We start from the raw sequence: 20851 nt of genomic DNA on the forward strand, positions 1-20851 counted from the left end.
GACAGCACCTTCCAACCCCATTGACCACTACCATCTACACTACCACGTCCTACCACGGACAAGGACAACAGATACATGGGAACACCACCACTTGTAGGTTCCCCCTCAAGCCACTCACCATCCTGACTTGGAAATATATCGATGTTGGATCAAAATCCTGGAGCTGCGTCCCTAACAGCACTATGTGGGTGTTCCTACAGCACACAGACTGCAACAGTTCAAGAAGGCAGCTCACCCCCACCTTCTCAAGGGGCAATTAGCGACGTGCAATAAATGTTGGCCTAGCCAGTGGCACCCACGTCCAGCGAACGAAAAACAAGTTAGATTCTCCTTGGAGCAGAAAATATTAAAGGGCGATTGGGTGGACATTTTCAAAAGTTGTGAGGAATCTCGATAAATAAGAATAAACTGTTTACAATTGTCTAAAGTCCAAGAAGGTGGCTCATTACCACCTTTCCAGGGCAGTTAGAGCTGAGTATTAAATATTGTCAGATTGTTGGCTAAAGAGCCAGAGGTGCGGGATGATGGGAATTTTTATCAAAGTTGCAAGTTGTTGTAATCTGGCTGAAAAGGAAGCCACACTCATTTGGAGCTTTCAAAAAGGAATCAGAAAAATATTTGAAAAGGGAAGATTTGCAAGCCACTGGTGTAAGAACACAGGAATTGGATAATTCTTTCAAAGAGTGGGAAACACATAGTATGGGCCAAACGGCCTCCTGTCCTTTAGGCCTCTGTGATTCCCTGTTCCAAATCCAAAAACATAGAAAACTCCTCCAAATGAATCCATGATGTGATGACACCCAAAGGAGTCTCATGTCCAAGATTTTCTTGGAAAAAACACCGAGGCTAGGAACTTTTCATCTCTCCTCTCTCTCTCTCTGTCTCTCTCTCTCTCTGCCATCTCTCTCTCGCATCCTTTCTGTCCTTTAGTTTGTTCACTAAGGCAGGATTCTGTAAGTTTTCTGCACGGCTGTTGCACAATGTTCTGTGATGAGTAACAATTTAGGTTTGTGACAGCAATCCAAGCTATACTAATCTCTGCAAACTGTTAAAATGTAACCTAGTAACTGGCCAAATTGGGTGTTAAGTAACCAACAAAACCAGACCCCTTGCTCCTAAAAACCTCCTTTTGAAGAAGAGTCAATTTTGTTTTGAACTTGCGGCTGTGTAGAACATGTAAAGAAACAGCTCGAGTCACTGGAAAGGGATTTGAACTTTGAAGGGTTGAAGTGTGTGAGTGCACATTAGGGCGGTGGTTAAAATCTGTTTACAACCACTTTCAGCTTCACAGGATGAGAACATTGTGTGATATTAATTGGATGACATTCCCATCATGATGTGACACGTGCTGGTTGATAAGTGCAGTCTCCTGTTTAGAAAAGCATGATGATCGGAAATGACTGTTTCTGGATGGTTCACCAAGATGTTTTTTTTTCAAATGTATAAAAGGTCTCAATCCCCAGAAACCTGAACCTATAATTGAGGCTGACAATACTGAGGGAGTGCTTCAATAGGGAGGCATTTCTTTTGGATTTTTCCTTGAAGGTAACCATAAAGAAGCCTGTTAATCATACCCAACTAGGGATTTACCCGTGCTTCAATGGGTATACACCGTTGGGCAAAGGTTTGTAAATAAGTGCTAATAAAAATGTGTAAAGATTGGCTGTAGTTCTAACTTCCTCGACATTCGAATATAACATACTGAAAGGAAACATAAGAAAATGTGAGATGTTGGTAAGGCCAATCAGGGCAGGACTTATACACTTAATGGTAGGATCCTGGGGAATGGAGGGAACGAAGAGACCTAGGAGTGCAGGTTCACATTTCCTTAAAGGTGGAGTCGCAGGTAGACAGAGCGGTGAAGAAGGCATTTGGTACGCTTGCCTTTATTAGTCAGTGCATTGAGTATAGGAGTTGAGAGGGTCATGTTGTGGCTGTACAGGACATTGGTTAGACCACTATTGGAATACTGTGTTCAATTCTGGTCTCCCTGCTATAGGAAGGATGTTGTTAAACTTGAAAGGGTTTAGAAAAGATTTACAAGGATGTTGTCGGGGTTGGAGGGTTTGAGCTGCAGGGAGAGACTGAATAGGTTGGGGATATCTTCTCTGGAGCGTCAGAGGCGGAGGGGTGACTTTATAGAGGATTATAAAATCATGAGCGGCATGGATAGAGTGAATAGCCAAGGTCTTTTTCCAAGGGTAAGGAAAACCAAAACTGGGGGGATATAGGTTTAAGTTGACAGGAGAAAGATTTAAAAGGGGATGTCAGGGGCAAACTTTTCACGCAGAGGGTAGTGCATGTGTGGAATGAGCTGCCAGAGGAAGTGGTAGAGGCTGGTACAATTGCAACATTTAAAAAGCATCTGCATGGGTACATGAATAGGAAGGGTTTAGAGGGATATGGGTCAAATGCTGGCAAATGGGACTAAACTAAATTAGGATATGTGATCGGCATGGACAAGTTGGACCGAAGGGTCTGTTTCCATGCTGCACAGCTCTATTACTCTTAAAAATAAGGTTAGTAGAGTACTTGAAGTTTTTTTTTAAAATCTCCAACAACAGTTCACTGTCAGAGGGAATGAGGCTCTACATTTTTAATTGTCAGTTTCTGGACCACAGAGTTCAGTTATTGGTCATGTCTTAAAAAGGGGGACTTACGTTACCAATTACAGCAAACATTTTATTAACCAGCACCTATGGGATCAGGAGTGTGCCAGTTGATCTAATATTCCAGTTAATCAAAAGGTATACATAAGGGAAGTAAGCCCTGACTAAGCGAAGCTTCAAGACATGATCATCCCTTGAAAGTCTATGTAGAAACATAAATACAGCTCCTAAAAACACACTAAGTAATAGAAACGTAGTGCAGGTGTTATCCACATCACTGTTAGACTTCATTTACAGCATAAATACTTGGGCATTGCAATAGATCGTGGTATTTGAGGTATTTATATATATTTTGCTGGTTTATCAAGAATGCCAGTTGATAAGTTGCTGGTTAAAACAAAGTTTGCTGTAGTAGGCCCGATGTTCCGCGGTAAGTTCACTGATCCATTTATGTGCAAATAGTAGCAGTGTAATGAAAGGGGTTGGTGGGGGGTGGTGTTGTTAAAGGGCAAAATAGCCTTTTGAGGAGGAATTGTAGTGATCTGCATACAGCTCACAGGTTATCTTTCTTACTTCCCATAATGTTGGAAGATTCATGCATTTAATACCTTCACACGTGCACAAGATTCTGTTAGTGTCGTTTCAAATCCCAAGACAGCATAAAAGAGAAGGGAAGAAGGCAATTTGTTAAACAAAGGTGTAATAGAACATCGAATCCACCTCAGAAGTTGCTGGAGAAGCTCAGCAGGTCCGGCAGCATCTGTGGAGAGAAATCAAAGTTAACATTCCAGGTCGAGTGACCCTTCTTCAGAACCTGAAACGACCTGAAATGTTAACATCACTGAAACCGAAACTTTAACTCTGATTTCTCTCCACAGATGCTGCTGGACCTGCTGAGCTCTTCCAGCAAATTTCTGTTTCTGATTTACAGCATCTGCAGTCCTTTCAGATTTTGTTGAATCCATTATCACAAGAAATTAGCAGACTGAGCCACTCACCAGGGTATTAGTTCACATATAGTTTGATCTTATGTAAGAGACAATAGGCATGCATCAGAGAGAGTGCTGTGTGAGTGAATTGTCTTTGGGAGAGATTGAAGAAACTTGGCCTGTATTCTGTCAAGTTTCAAAGAGTTAGAGGCGATCCTATTGAAACTTATCACCTTCTTAGAGGGCACAACAGGGTGGCTGTGTCTAAAACCAGAAGACATAATCGTAGAATAAAGGGCAGACAAGATGAAGAGAAATTTCTCTATTCAGGGGGTGCTTAATTTTAGGAATTCTCCATCTCACAGGACTACGAAAGATTAATCATCAAGCAGCTTCAAGACAGAAATCGATAGATTTGTAAACAGCAAGGATACAAATGGGGAAAGTGGTGTTGCTTAGGATAATCAGCCGTGATTTAATTGCGTGGTAAGGTGGCTTGACGGCCTATTCTTTTGCTTAGAAATTCTTTCTGGGCTGAAGCCCTAAATGGAAGTGGAACAGGGCAGAAAATTCATTGAAAAGAGCGAGAGGTGTTCTGACAAATGTGTAGAATTTTTAGTAGAATTGACAGGGTAGATGTTGGAAAGCTGCTTCTCCTGACTAGGGAGTCTGATCCTAGGGATCACAGCTCAGGGCTTAGAACTGAGATGAGCAGAAATATCTTCACCCAAGGGAACATGAATCTTAGTACTCTCCACCCCTGGAGCGTTGTGAGTGTTCAGCTGTTAAAATATTTCAGACAAATATCAAGAGAGTTTTGGTTGCTAAGGGAGCTGCAGATAGTGCAGGAAAGGTTGGTTTGTGGCCTAGGGTCAGCCATGATCTTGGTGAGTGGACAAGATGGCTGAAAGGGCCAAATGACCAACTCGTGCTCCTATTTATGTTCGAAACCCATTACAAATCAAAGAAATTGCTGGAGAAATCAAATACTTTTCCCTTTGATTTTCGGGTTACAGGCATCCTTGGCAAATTATTGCCCCTCTTTAGTTGCTCTGAGAAGGTGTTGATGGTCCTTCTTCCTGAGGCACTGATAGTTGATACTGCCCTCTGTTGGTGGCTCAGTGGTTAGCACTGTCGCCTCACAGCACCAGGACCCAGGTTCGAATCCAGCTTTGGGTGTCTGTCTGTGTGGAGTTTGCACGTTCTCCCCGTGGCTGCATGGGTTTCCTCCGGGTGCTCTGGCTTCCACACACAGTCCAACGATAGGTGGATTGGCCATGTTAAGTTGCTCATAGTGTCCAAGGAAGTGTAGGTAAGGTGGATTAACCATGGGAAAGGGCAGGGGGAGTGTCAGTATGGGTGGGATGCCCTTCGGAGATTGGTGTGGATGATGGGCCGAATGGCCTGCTTCCAAACTTTAGGGATTCTGTGCTGACGTCAGTTACACACCAGGTAAACATGCAAGTTTCCAGTCCTAAAGGGCATCAGCAAACTAACGTGATAACCACTAAATAAATTTTTATGTCTAGATTTCTGAACAGATTGTTGGATTAGCCACTGACTTACTAGTTAGTTAACTAATAACTAGTAACTAGTGAATAGCCTTTTGAGTGGAGAGTGTGTTAATCCCATCTGCACAGAGGGTGTAGATGCGTGTTGCATGATTTAAATGTAAATAAAACTCCGGTCTTGTATTCTGTTTGGGTGCGATATTCCCATTGAGATAACAATTCAATATGACCTTTAATCACCCTTGTAAAGTTCTCAGTTATCTTTTGCATACTTTCTCATGTACTACTTGTAAGTTTTGTTTCAGTGGATACTGTCGCTCTTAATAAGACAAGAAACAGGAGCAGAAGTGGGCCATTCAGCCCCTCGAGCCTGCTCTGTGATTCAAAAAGATCATGGCTGATCTAACTGATCAACTTGATTTTCCTGCCTGTCCCCCATAACATTTGGCTATCGTCAAGTATCTAACTCATCCTTGAATCTTTTCATTGCCCCAGCCTCTCTCGCTCTTTGTGATTGTGAATGATAAAGATTCACAACTTTCTGAGAAAGGAAATACATCTTCATTTCTACCTTCTATGGAAGGCCATGTTTGCTGAATTTCTGGCCCCTAATACTGGATTCACCAATGAGAGGAAACATACATTCAGCATTTACCTTGTCAAGCCCCGTCAGGACCATATATAAAAACAGAAAGAGATAAGGAGCAGGACTAGGCCATCCGGCCCCTCAAACCTGTTCTACCATTCAATAAGATCATGGCTGATACTTTCATGGACTCAGCTCCACTTACCCTCCCGCTTACCATAACCCTTAACTCCTTTATTGTTCAAAAATCTATGTATCTTTGCCTTAAAAACATTCAAAGAAGAAGCCTCAACTACTTCACTGGGCAGGGAATTCCACAGATTCACAACCTTTGGGTGAAGAAGTTCCTCCTGAACTCAGTCATAAATCTGCTCCCCCTTATTTTGAGGCTATGCGCCCTCCCCCCTCCCCCCCCCCCCAGTTCTAGTGGAAACAACCTCACTGGTTCTATCTTATCTAATCTCTTCATAATTTTAGATGTTTCTATAAAATCGCCCCTCATTCTTCTAAATTCCAATGAGTATAATCCCAGTCTACTCAATCTCTCCTCATTGGCCAACGCTCTCAACCACAGAATCGACACAGTGAACCTTCTCTGCACCCCCTCCAGTGCCAGTAACCTCCTTTCTCAAGTAAGGAGACCAAAATGTACACAGTACTCCAGGTATGGCCTCATCAGCACCCTATATGGCTGCAGCATTTCTGAGGAAGGGTCACCGAACCCGAAACGTTAACTCTGACTTTTTTCTTCACAGATTCTGCAAGACCTGTTGAGCTTTTCCAGCAACTTCTGTTTTAGTTCCTGACTTACAGCATCCGCAGTTCTTTCAGTTTTTATGCAGCATAACCTCCCTGTTTTTAAATTCCATCCCCCTAGCAATGAAGGACAATATTCCATTTGCCTTCTTCATTACCTGCTGCACCTGCTAACCAATGTTCTCAATAAGTTTGCATTCTTTAAAACTCTAAAGAGTACAGGTTCAACCTACGCAACCTTCCCTCATAAGACAAGCCCCTTCATCCCAGGAATCACTGAATGAACCTTCTCTGAACTGCCTACAATCCAACCACATCCCTTCTTAAACAAGGAGATCAAAACCGAATACATGTCACTCATTTGTCTGGACTAGAGAGTCAAGGTAAGTTGCAAATGGATTAAGGCAAGCTAGAATTGTCTTTGAGTTAGATAGTGCATGCTCCAGGCTGTTATTGCTCTAGCTCCTCATTCTCTCTAACAAGCTCTCTCCTAGTCCAACAAACATTTCGACACCTCAAACTCCAGTGCAAACCCATCTTATTTCTGATTCTGTTGAGGATGCTCATGCCAACTTCCCTTGGCTTATTTAGCTTCCCAGAATCACGGGGTCAAACAACACAGGAGGAGGCCGTTCAGCCCTTACTACCCGTGATGGCTCAGTGAAAGAGCTTTCCAATTAGTCCTGCACACTCAGTGCTTTATAACTCTCCACAAAGCCCTGCGCATCTCTCCTTCCTAAGTATTGTCATGACCCTAAGGAACCCTAAGTTACTCATAGACATTTTGAACTTTTGGTCAAAACATGTGCTTGTTTCAAGCAAAGACTGCAAGCCAAGCCTAGCTGTAGGGTAACTTTATCATATGGAATTCACCAACTGCTGATAGATTCCCTGTGAAAACCCCTGGAATGTCACACTGTGTAGGATGCCAAGAAAGTTTCCAAGAGACAGAGACTTCACAAAGCGGAGGTACGAGGCAATCCAATTACTTCCTATCATCGGGGGAAAAAACCTCTCCTTGGGTTATATTGGACGTGAGACATCTTTGTGGTTTACCTTTCCAGGAATATACCGAAGAGGGCTAATAACCAACTGCAACTATATATATGGTTTATATATATTAGTGAACTGATGTGGGAATGTGGACTAGTCTGATGACAGCCTTTAAACACCCCTGCATTGCAGGTAAAAAAAAAATTCATATTCATTAATTGTCAGAGCTACAAGCCAGTCGCTGTCAAAAGGAACAGAACAAAAGAATCTCAACTAACCCGCAAAGCTAAGAGCCTCAAAATCCAACTGCTCAACTACCAATGTAAACATTACTGACATCACCCAACATTACAGCCACACTGTTTAATCAATTACCCCTTCATGAATAATCCAGAGACTGATCTGTCTATCTATAGGTTACTTCACACAGGCTGTGTACTAAGCATGATCAACATTAGCAAGATCAGCATTATTTGAAGTTAGACAGTCCATACATTAGCCTAATAACGGTCAGGAAGAAGCTGTTCCTGAACCTGCTGGTGCGTGTGTTCAAGCTTCTGCATTTCCTGCCTGACAGAAGAGGTTTTAGGAGAGTGTTACCAGGGTGCGATGGGTCTTTGTGATGATGTTAGCAGCCTTTCCACAGCAGCGAGCCGTGTAAATGGAGTCAATGGATGGAAGGTTGGCTTCCGTGATGGTCTGGGCTGTGCACACCACCTTTTGTAGTTTCTTATGGTCCTAGGCAGAGCAGTTGCCATACCAGGCCGTTATGCACCCAGACAGTATGCTTTCAATGGTGTATCTGTAAAAGTTGGTGAGGGTCCTTATGGACATGGCGAAATTTCCTGAGCCGCCTGAGAAAGAAGAGCCGTTGTTGTACCTTCTTGACCGTCGTGTCTACATGGGAAGTTCAGGACAGGTTGTGTTAAATTATTATGTCTTCTTGTATTTAGTAACTAATAAACTCTCTCTTTCTTTAGCTCAAAAAAGCCCATTGTAAATGGCTCCTTTTTAAACATAAAGTCATTTGGTCCATGAGAAATGTATCTACAAGGGAGGGGATCCTTTCTACATCAACTTTGTTGCAACCAGCCGAGGGGCAGGTGAATAAAGCAGAAGACCCAGTTCATTCTCATGGGGCCATAGATTCAAACAGCACAGAAACTGACCCTTCGGTCCGACTCAGCCATGCCGACCAGGTATCCTAAATTAATCTGGTCCTACTTGCCAGCATTTGTCCCATATCCCTCTAAACCCTTCCAGTTGCCTTTTAAATGTTGTAATTGTACCAGCCTCAACCACTTCCTCTGGCAGCTCATTCCATACACACACCACCCTCTGCATGAAAAAGCTGCCCCTTACGTCCTTTTTAAATCTTTCTCCTCTCACCTTAAACCTATACCCTCTAGTCTTGGACCCCCCTACCCTGGGGAAAAAGACCTTGGCTGTTCACCCTATCCATGCCCCGCATGATTTTATAAACTTCTTTAAGGTCACCGCTCAGCCTCCAACGCTCCAGGGAAAATAGCCCCAGCCTATTCAGCCTCTCCTTATAGCTCAAATCCTCCAACGTCCTTGCCAATGTTTTCTGAACACTTTCAAGTTTAACAACATCTTTCCCACAGCAGGGAGACCAGAATTGAATGCAGTATTCCAAGCGTGGTTTAATCAATATCCTGTGCATCTGTAACATGACCTCCCAACTCCTATACTCAATGTAGACAAACAGGAGACTGGAAGAACACAGCAAGCCAGGCAACATCTGGAGGAAAGGAGAAGTCAACGTTTCAGGTATTACCCTTCTTCAGGACACCTTTACTCAATGCACTGACCAATAAAGGCAAGGCAAACGCCTTCTTCACTGCCCAGTCTATCTGCGACTCCACTTTCAAGGAACTGTGAACTTCCATCTTAAGATCTCTTTGTTCTGCAACACGCCCCAGGACCTCACCTATGATCATATGCCACCCAGGACCATCACGAATTGGGGATCATTGGCAGTGACTGGTTGTAACGATGTTTATACAAATTCCCCTTTTGAATGTTCCTACTAAGTTCCACCGTCCTTTTATGCACATTGTTACAACACACAATGTCAAAAAATTTTTTTCTCGTCTCCCCCTCTCGTTCCTTTGCCAACTGTCTTAAACCTTTGCTATCTGCATTGACCATAGAGTTGCCAGGAAATTAAAACAGAAGGAAAATCACAGAGGAATTAAAGGATTGTACTTTTATCAAAACATAAAATGTCCTTTAACACCTTTATTAATTCTACAGTCTTTGGAGATGTGAAGAAAGGGCTTTTTGGCTGAGGGTCAAGATTCATCCAACAAAGTTCAATGTCTCAAATAAAACAACGAATTGTGGATGCTAGAACTCTGAAACTCAAACAAAACTTGAAGAAAGCTTTAGTTTTAAAGAAGGGTCACTGGACCTGAAACATTAACTCTGCTTTCTCTTTCTCCACAGATGCTGCCTGAGTTTGAAACCCTGCTGAGTTCCTCCAGCAATTTCTGCCAAAGAGTAATGTCTGATTGGCTATAGAGCCACAGCGCTTGGCAGGCGCTTGAGTGGCCAATGGCAGGAGTGCAGGGGTGGTGCTGTTGGTGGTGGGAGGTCGTGACAAAACCTCCTACAATGCATTGCAACGAGAGGAGGCAATATCTACACAGCAACCATACGACACACTGTAAACTGTCTTTATGCATTCACAGATGCTATAGCGCATAATGATGTGATCATCTGTTAGCAATCTTTGATGCAATGAGGGAAAAATAAGATTCATCCCCATCAGTGCTTTGTACAAAACTTTAATTGGGACATCCACAACACAGACTTTGACAGCACCTTCCAAACCCGCGGCCTCTACCATCTAGAAGGACAAGGGAGGCAGACACAGGGGAAAATCACTTCCTGAAAGTTCCCATCCAAATCGCTCACCATCCAGATTTGGAAATATATCGCCATTTCTTCAGTGTCAAAATCTTGGAATTACCTCCTTTACGGCACTGTGTGGGTGTCCCTACACCACATGGACTGCAGTGGTTCAAGAAGTGGCTGGCAACTTCTCAAGGGGCAACTAGTGATGGGCAGTAAATGGCTTAGCCGGTGACAGCCCACATCCCATGAACGAATCAGCAAAAATCTCGAAAGACAATTCAGGCAGAAATATATTTTGTCCAGTGATACTTTTTGTGATGGCCTCAATATTCCAATCAGCAGCCATTTTGACATATCAAATCAACATATCGTATGGACCCCTGGAGGTTGTTAATTTATTTCTTAATGTTCCCCCCCCCCACTTCTATTCTCCCAGTAAATACTGTAGCTACTTATTTGGACCAATCTATATCATTGAATTAAAAAGCCTTAAAGTAAACATAGAACCTGTTGCAACATTCTGTGAGATCACTGCAGTATGCTTCACTCCATCTACCCCTCTCGGCTCCGTTACCCTTAAACCCCTTTCCTAACAAAAATCAATCAATTTTCAGTTGGACCCCTCCCTACCTTCCAGACCAGACAGTTATATTTGGGAAGAACAATCCAGTTTCCTACTTCCCCAATACATGAAGAAGTACTTCCCGTTATTCACCCACACCAGTCTAATTTTATGTTTCTGGACTCCCCTACATATTACCAGAAGAAATGGATTTTCTATCAACCGCACCATCTCCTTTGTTCAGTATCTTAAACACAGTCATTAGATCGATTGGCTGCCTTATCTATATTGACGGGAATGCGGTCCTGACTCTGCATCTGTATTTGAGCTTGGTCAGGATTTTGGGGAGGAGAGATGAGGCCCAACAGCACAGGTTCAATCCTGACACTTTCTCTAAAATAAAGTCAAGAACCACAGATGCTGAAGGTCTGAATGCTGGAGAAACTCAGCAGGGCCTGGCAGTATCTGTGGAGAGAGAGCAGAGTTAATATTGCAAGGCCTTCTTCGGAACTAGACTTGAAATGGGTTCTCACTCTCTCCACCGTTTCTGCCAGACCTGCTGAGTTTCTCCAGTAATTTTTGTTTTTGTTTACACTGTCTCTACCTGATTAAAAATGCTGTCCTTTCCTCAACGCGTTGAAAGATTTTGGCCTTCTTCAACAAAGGGCATCTCATTCTATGGCCTGTTATAGTGTACATGTCCTGATAATATACAGTTTAGACTCATACAGCAAAGAAGGTGTTTGGTACGCTTGCATTTATCGGTCAGTGCATTGAGTATAGGAGTTGGGAGGTCATATTGTGGCTGTACGTGACTGATTAGATAATTTTTGGAATACTGCATTCAGTTCTGGTCTCCCTGCTATAGGAAAGATGTTGTGAAACTTGAAAGGGCTCAGAAAAGATTTACATAGATGTTGCCAGGGTTGGAGGGTTTGGGAGAGGCTGAATAGGCTGGGGCTATTTTCCCTGGAGCATTGGAGGCTGAGGGGTGACGTTATAGAGGTTTATAAAATCATGAGGGGCATGGATAGGATGAATAGGCAAGATCTTTTCCCCAGGGCAGAGGAATCCAAAACCAGAAGGCATAGGTTTAAAGTGAGAGGGGAAAGATTGAAAAGGGACCCGAGGGGCAACTTTCTCACGCAGAGGGTGGTGTGTGTATGGAACGAGCTGCCAGAGGAAGTGGTGGAGGCTGGTACAATTACAACATTTAAAAGGCATCTGGATGAGTAATATGACTAGGAAGAGTTTGGAGGAATATGGGCCAAATGCTGGCAAATGGGACTAGATTAATTTAGGATATCTGGTCAGCGCAGAGGAGATGGACTGAAGGGTCTGTTTAAACTGTGGGCCATCCATGTGTTCTCCCTTGAGAGACTCATTTTATTAGAACCTCTTGCTTAGTCTTTCTCTCACACTTGTGTGACCATCAATTCCTCTCTCAGCTGGCATTTGTGATCTACCTATTTTTCTGCCTCTCTATGTTTAAAGATGCTTCTTTGGCCTGTAGCTTTTCCTCTGTCAAGGATAAAAGAAGTGTGGGTTCAGGCCAAATTGTTCTTTTTAGGGTTACATTGACACAGTGGACTGAATGGTCACCATCAGTGCCATAAATTGCGTAAACCCCATGATTCTGTGGTCTGCAGTGAGGTCTTTCTCTCTGGCCCCACACATACAAATACTCTCCATTGCAGATTGGTACTTCCCGGGGTGGGGTTCTGTTGGGATCTAGGGTGACTCTCGTCCACTTTGCATGTTCCCAACCAAATGCAATCATGTGCCCCATGGCTTCCTGAATAAGCTTTCTCTGTATCAGTCGGCTGCAAGCCAGGGACTCCCAGCAGTCAGCGGGAAGATGCTTGGCCCAGTTCAGTGATGCTTTTGATTCTACTTTCCTGCTGGGAGTCTCCAGTATGACTGAGTTCCCAGTAGAGCAGTCCCTTCAGGAGTCTGGCCTCATACAGTTGAAACCTGCTGGGCAAGAGGCTTGCAAGAGGAGGCTACTGTAGACCACCTTTCCCACCGCTGGATTTGGAGGATCTTGCAGAGACACAATTGGTGAAGCTTCTCCAGTGTGTAAGGATCTCCTGCAGTTTGGCCACGTCTTCGAAGTGAGTAGGGACCACTGTTGTGCTTTGAACCCTAGAAACAATTTTGGGTTTAAGGCCCTCGTCCTCTGCTGGATGAAAGCTAATAATGGCACATTGGAGATAAGAACACATTTCGTTGTCCACTTCTGCCATGATCGGGAGGAACGTCTCAAGTTACGGAAAATGCTTCACATTTCCACAATCCCGGCGTTGCTCTTAATCAGGGGAGGGGTGAGTTTGGCTGAGGGAGCTGGTTGGTCGAGGACTTTAGTTTTCTTGGTGTTAAGTGATAGGCCCATTTTCCCAGATGCTTCAGAGAAGGACTGAACAATGTGGTGGGGCTCAGTTTCTGACTGAGCGCACACAAGCATAATGTGCAAACTGACCTTCAGTGGCTGGCGTTGGGTGTGTTTTAGGCTTTGTTTTTGCTTTGTGAGCCACCTCAGTTGAATGGTTTCCCCCGTCAGTTTTGAGGATTACCTCATGCGGGTAATTTACTGGGTGTGCGATGCAAGGATGATGGGAAAGAGAGTTGGTGGAATGACACTGTCACTTCTGAACCCCGTTCTTCACTGAGATGGGACTGTGGTGCTGCCGCTGGTGAGGATCATGGCATCGATGACATCATTCAGTGTGTGTAGGATGGCGACTAATTTCTGAGAGGAGCCATATTGGAGGGGGACATTCCACAAGACATGCACATACACGTACACATAAATATACACACACTCAAACTGTGATAGACCACGACAAGCTGAAGCTAAGGCCAATTTCGACATCTGTTCCTTTCTCCGTAGCTGCTGCAAATTTTGCCGAAAGAACAAGTCAGACTCTTCCCCAGCGTTTTCAGACAAGCGGAAAATCCTTACCGTTAACCAGGTGACCAGATTTCCTGGGATTCTCGGTGGCTCCTGGGTGATTACAATCTTCTGCGCGAGTTAAATGAACAGGGACAGCGGTGTAGCGGCTGGACAGTAATGCAAAGGTCCGGGCAACTGCTTTGGAGTCACAGGTTCAAATCTCACTCATGGCAACTGGTGGAATAAAATCAATGAATTAAATCTGGAATTGAAAACTAGAGTCAGTGACAAAACTATAATTGGTTGCTATAAATGTGCCATCCCCCACCCCGGTACACTCTGGGATCGTAATCCTCCAGCCTAAATGTGACTCCAGACGCACAGCAACTTGTTTGTCTCCTGTTGTTCCCTGTGGAATGGCTAACCCACCAAGTTCAAGGGGTAATTAGGGATATGTGGCATTGACACCCACATCGTAACATGCATTAAAAGTCTGGACTTTTTTTTAAAAAAGGGGTGATTTTCCAAACTATGAATAAAAGAAAATGCATTTGAAGGGCACAGGGGTGTTATGCTTCTGTTTACTGTAATCCAAGGGCCTAGACCAGAGTTCAAATCCCACTGAGGGTCTTTGAGAGTCTGAATTCAGTTCATAAAAGAAGCTGTAAAATACTAAGTCAGTGAGCATGAGGATATTCTATTGTTGAAAAAAAGTCCCAATGTTGGTTCAGGAACAGATTGGAACTTGCTGGACTTCCCAGGTGAGGCCTATGTTGACTCCAGCCTAATGCCCTTAAAACTGCCCACTGATATGGCCTGTTAAGCCCATCAATACTTCCTCAGGGATGGGCACCTTGTCCATGATTCCCATATCAGAAGTTGAACTGAAAATGACTGTGATCCTCCAATGCCAGTTCAAGTTAACAGATGCTGAAGGCCTGTTTGAGCAGGCCTCACAACTGTTCATTTTCTCCTGTATCGATAGACTCCATTTTCCCAATGCAAGAATTTTTTTAAAAATAACATTTTCTATGGGGTGTGCAAGGCCAGTATTTATTGCCCAATCCTATTTCCCATCTGGAGAATGTGGTGGGGAGTTATCTTCTTGAACTGTTGTCATTTTCATGCAACTGAGCGGCGCCATTTTAGAGTCAACCAAATTGCTGTGGGCCTCATGTAGGCCAGCCAGGTAAGGACAGCAGACTTCCTTCCCTGAATTATTCAACCAGGTGGGTTATTTTTTTCTGACAAACTAAAGGCTTCAAATGTGTTTAATTCCAGGCTGACTTAATAAACTGGATTTAGATGCTCAATTGAAATGGTGGGATTCGAACTGACACCCTTGATTCATTAGGCCTTTAGATTACTAATCAAGTAATATAACCACGATGCCACCATATTTGACTATTTCAGTGGCTACATGGAGGAGCTGTAAGGGTGGGGCAGTGCCAGAACAGCGAGGCTGGAGTAACATATGACAGAACCTCCAAAAACTCATTCTGCCAAAGTTGAGGGCAACCACATTCTATAGTTAACGTGGTGTGGGATTTGCTGATGGGCTCTGTTTTCCGTTTTGTTTTGCAAACAACACAACGTAGGAGTTTTTAGTTCCGGCAACTCTCAACTACCGCAGCCTTTCTGAACTCACTGGTTAAATGGCTAACAGGGCACCATGGCCTCCACTGGTTAACCAGTAACCAGAGAAACCTCCACGAGGGGACAAGGGTCCAAATCACGCCACAGCCATTTTACTACCTCGCTCCCCTCAACTGCAAGCTTGTGCAGAACACAGACACATCACTCTCCCAAGTTCGACACGACCCACATGCTGCTCCTTCGTCATGAGCCAGCTCACAGCTGAGGAACTGAATTAAATAAAGAAGGGGCCCCCCCACCATTAAATCCATCTTCTCATTCCCAGTCGCAACCTTTCATTTTTATTTGTGTACGTGTGTGTTGTGCATGTGTTTCTCACATGAGTGTATGCATGCACGCGCGTGTGCGTAAGCATGTGTGTAAGGCAGTGTGTCTGTGCATGTGTGAATGTGGAAGCATGTGTATTTGTAAGTCTCTGTGCAAGTGCGTGGGGGTTTGTATGTACGTGTGTGCGTGTGTGTGGAGCTCTGAGTATGTGTGTGTGCATATGTGTGGGGCTGTGTATGCACATGCATGGGGGGTTTGCACATGTGTATGTTTGTGTGGGCATGTGTGGTGGGGATGTCTGAGTGTGTATCCGCATGCGTGTGGGGGTGTGCACGTGTGGGGGTGCACGTGTGCGCTGGGCATATGTCCACGTATGTGCGTGCTTGGAGGTTTGTGCACATGTGTGAGAACCAGCCCACCTCTTCCCACTGTGCCCAGCTCTCTTTCCTGTCTCAGGTGGAGTTTGCTGTCTCTGACACCAATGCTCTCCTCCTAACCCATTCTGCCAACACCTCAGCTTTGAAATTCTCCATCTCCCGTGCCTTCAAATTCCTGCAGGATCTCTCCTTTCCCTACTTTCAGCCCTATAAACCTCAGAGTTTCTCTGTACCCCTCCAGCCTCAAGCAAACCCAAGTCCTGTCACTTCACCATTGGCTGCCTGGGCCCGAAGCTCTGGAATTCCCTCTCTCTGTTTCCCTCCTTTAAAATGTCCCTCAAAACCCACTTCCTCGACCGAGTTTTCAGATCAATCTGTCCTAAAATTTTGGCTTGGAGACAAGATTTTCTTATGGACAATGTTCCAGCGAAGCATATTGAGAGGTAGTGCAACATTAAAGACCCTCTACAAACACAAGTGGCTGTTTTTTTGTTGGGGACCCATCGTACCCTATGACACACATGGACTACATCAGCTCGGAGCATGACAGGCTTTCAACAATATCTCTGCCGCTGAAAATTTTCTCTCTCTTTTAAGTCAGGAAACCCGACAAAGTTGAGAAAAGTAGGTTGCAAAGAACCTGTAGATGTTACGATGTCAACACCGAGACCTTGAGAAAGACGGCATTGGCTATAATGAATCCCAAGTTTAATATGAATGGGGAAATGCTGCCCAAACTAGGCCTCATTTAGGGAATGAAGTCCTTACATCGACTGCTTCTGAAACCATTAGCTCCTTCAGTTATTTATATCATATTATTTTAGAGTTGTTCTCATCCTTGCATATGTGAATGCCAAGAAATCACATATAGATCCATGGTATGTAATCCGAGATCTATATGTGCAGGCCCATGTTTTAAACTACAGAGTCTTAGCATCGTGGCATAGTTACAATGCTTAACAAGGCCCGTGCTAGAGTATTGATTTAGCTCCATCTTTATCCTATAGTTCTGACTTCAGGTAATGATCCATAGGATTACACGGGATGCAAGCCACAGAAACAGGCCATTCGGCCCAACTCATCCATGCTGGGCTCCATGATCCATTCGAGCCCCATCTCTCCTCATCTAAACCTGCCATCTTCTATTCCCTCCTCCCTCATAGACATGTTCAGCGTTCCTATGCATCCACACTGTTCACCTCCTCCACTCCCTGTGGGAGTGAATTCCACAATACAATCACACCCTCCGCTTCACTCTCTGGGTGATGAGGTCACTCCTGAATCCCAAATGGATTTTCCTGGGGGCTATGTTAAACTGACGGCCTCTAGCACTTCTCGTGCTCCCGAAAGAAAACATTCTCTCCGTCCAAACCCACCCAATTAAAACCTTTCAATATTAAAAAAAAACTCATCCATCTTCACTCAAACACAAAGTGGCCTCCATTCCTTCCATGTGTTTCTAACATTGTCCTCATAAATCTTACCGATGGTCTCCTGACTGCCAACTCATCCTGCACATTAAACTTAAGAGAATCCTGAACTAAGACGCCAAGTTGCTTTGTGCTTCAGATTTCCGAAGCCTTTCCCCATTTAGAAAATAGTCTATGTCTCCACGCTTCTGACCAAACTGCATAACCTCACACATTCCCACACTGTATTCTGCCTGCCACTTCTCTGTCCACTCTCCTAGCCTGCCCAAATCCTTCTGCAGCCTCCCCGAATCCTCGTCATTCCCTGTCCCTCCACCCATCTGTCATCTGCAGACAGAGCAATAACGTCCTCAGTTCCTTCGTCCAGATCGTTAATGTGTAACATGAATACTTGTGGTCTCAACATGGACCCCTGCAGAACTCCACTAGTCCTAGAGTCATAGTCCTAGAGGCACGGGGGCTCAGTGGTTAGCACTGCTGCCTCACAGCGCCGGGTTTGATTCCACCCTCAGGTGACTGTCTGTGTGGAGTTTGCACATTCTCCCCGTGTCTGCGTGGGTTTCCTCCAGGTGCTCCGGTTTCCTCCCACAGCCCAAAGATGTGCAGGTTAGGGTGGATTGGCCGTACTAAATTGTCCCGTAGTGCCCAGGGATATTTAGGTTGGGTGGGTTAGACATGGGGAAATGGGTCTGGGTGGGATGCTCTTCAGCAGCGCAGCATGGTCTTGTTGTGTTGAATGGCCTGTTTCCACACTGTAGGGATTCTATGATGATGATGATTATGATGAACAGAGCCTTTGGTCCAACTAATCCATGCTGACCCAATCACCGCTGCCATCATAAGAAAGACACATCTATCCCCGCTGTCTGCTTTCTGCCAGTCAGCCAATGCTCTATCCATGCCAGTACCGTGCCCCTAACGCCATGGGCTCTTATCTTATTTAGCAGCCTCCTGTGCGGCACCTTGTCAAAGGCCTTCTGGAAATCCAAATAGATAACATCCACTGGTTCTCCTTTCTCTAAGCTGCTTGTTACCTCCTCAAGGAATTCAAACAGATTGGCCAAGCATGACCTGCCCCTGACTCAGCCCTATTTTACCATGCACACCCAAGAGGATTGAAGTTTTAAATCAGAATGTGAGCTCACCAGAATAAAAGTCAAAATAGACCATTCAGCCCATCATTCCTGCTTCACCGTTCAATGCTATCATGGCTGATTTTGGACTTCAATACCATAGTCCCGTCCTGTCCCCATTACTTTGGTTCCCCGAATCCCACCCCCCATCCCACGCCCCATGTTTTACATTTCTCCACCAGTGGAAACAACCCCTCAGTGCCCAACCTGTCAAGCTCATTCACAATCTTGTAGGTTTCAAGGTAGTCACCTCTGCTCCTTCTAAACTCCTGAGAATATTGACCCAATGTGCACAGCCCTCACTGTAACAGAGCAAAACCCTTCCCATTCAAACCTGGAGCTAATCTCTCAGTGTCTGTTGGGTCGCGTTTGCGTAAAAATGGTCAGGTCAATACAGTCCAATCTTGCTTGGCATTAAATTATTACCGGTTGGTCCCGATCTGACAACAGAATAAGAAAGAACTTGCATTTATGTAGTGCCTCTCTTCACCCCAGAATGCTTCACAACCAGTGAAGATCCTCTGGCTTAGGAACGTAAGGCTGTGCACAGCAAGCTCCCACAAACAGTAATGAGGACAGCACGGTGACTCAGTAGTTAGCACAGGCTGCCTCACAGCACCAGGGACCCAGGTTCGAATCCAGCCTTGGGAGGTTTAACGTGTGGAGTTTGCACTTTCTCCCCAGGTTTGCTCTGGTTTCCTCCCACAGCCCAAAGATGTGCAGGTTAGGGTGGATTAGCCATGCAACATTGTCCCATGGTGTCCAGGGATGTGCAGGCTTGGGTTGGGTTAGCCATGGGAAATGCAGGGTTATAGGGCAGGGGGGGTTGGGTCTGGGTGGGATGCTGTTCAGTTTGGACTCAATGAACTAAATGGCCTGCTTGCACACTGTAGGGATTCTCCGATAATGACCAGATACCTTTTCGAGCGATGTTGGCCGGGGCCACAGGATCTGAGTTTAACACCTTACCTCAGGTTTATCACCTCCAATAGTGAGCGCAGCACTCCCTCTGCACTGACACCCAGAGGGTCAACCTAGATCCTACGGTCAACATTATGCGTTTAAAATGCTGAAGAACTTGATAGGATGGGCACTAAGAAGACCTTTCCACTTACGAGAAACTCCGAAACCAGGTACATCGGGGTCAGACAGTCCCTAATAAATCCAACTGGGAATTCAGGAGGAACGTCTTTCTCCAAGAGAGCAGTGAGAATACGGAATGTGTTCCCATGGGGAGAGATGAATTGCATCAATATATTGTAAGGAGGGGGGAGGCTGGATAAACACATGAAGAAAGAAAGGAATATAAGGATGTGCTGATAGGGCAAGAGGAAGAGAAGGGTAGGAGGAGGCTCGTGTGGAGCAGGAACAGCAGCATGGAGCAGATAGGCCAATTGGCCTTTCTCTACAATTTAAATTCAATGGAGCGGGGCTCAACCCATTGGATCACACACGTGTACTAGCGAAGGGATAACTCCCTCCGTTAACAGCATTGGGAGCGTTCCTACAAGACACAGACTATGATGGTTCCAACTCACCACCACCACTTTCTCCAGGGGCAATTAGGGATGGCCAATAAATGCTGGGCCAGCCCCTGCAAAGCTCATATTCTCACGAAGAACTGAAAAAGTTCTGTGAAATTAAAATCTTACAAACAACTTTAAAAGAGGGAGTCAATTACATAGGAAGATCCTTTTTCCTTTAGCCTGCTCCCTCTGAGGCCTCCCTTCAGTTTTGGCTGCCTATGTACAATATCTGAGCCCGAGGAACTGGGAGAGACATAAGAAATAGGAGCAAGAGTAGGCCATCTGGCCCCTCGAGCCTGCTCTGCCACTCAATAAGATCGTGGCTGATCCTTTGGTGGACTCAACTCCACGTATCCACCCACCCACCGTAACCCTTAATTCCTTTACTGTTCAAAAGTCTATCTTTGCCTTAAAAATATCAAGCGAGGAAGCCTCAACTGCTTCACAGGCAGGGAATTCCACAGATTCACAACCCTTTGGGCGAAGAAGTTCCTCCTCAATTCAGTCCTAAATCTTCTCCCCCTTATTTTGAGGCTCTGCCCCCAGTTCTAGTTTCACTCCCCAGTACATAGCCCCTCAAGCTGTTAGATTCAGTTAGATTGTTGTTGATGTGTATCTTAACTGTATCTACCCACCTTGGCCTGTTACCCTTCAAATTTCAAATTGACTGCATCACTCACTCATTCACTCACACACACATAGGCACACACACACACACACACACACACACTCACACACACATA

General features: G+C 44.8%; 1 protein-coding gene across 3 annotated transcripts in view; it reads right to left on the reverse strand.

The window, feature by feature from the left end:
- The window catches only part of si:dkey-6n21.13 (P2Y purinoceptor 3), a 32991-nt gene that overhangs the window by 3416 nt on the left and 8724 nt on the right, over positions 1-20851 (reverse strand). For 2 of the 3 annotated variants that reach the window (XM_048619961.1, XM_020513601.2), the window contains exon 2: positions 13789-13953. The gene's annotated coding sequence lies outside the window, so the exon portion shown is untranslated. Of the gene's footprint in view, positions 1-7984; positions 8028-13788; positions 13954-20851 lie in introns of those variants that run through there. The other variant, XM_048619962.1, reaches the window with a different exon arrangement.

The sequence above is a fragment of the Rhincodon typus genome, chromosome 45 (genome assembly GCF_021869965.1).
Source record: "Rhincodon typus isolate 14 chromosome 45, sRhiTyp1.1, whole genome shotgun sequence".
Taxonomy (NCBI): Eukaryota; Metazoa; Chordata; class Chondrichthyes; order Orectolobiformes; family Rhincodontidae; genus Rhincodon; species Rhincodon typus.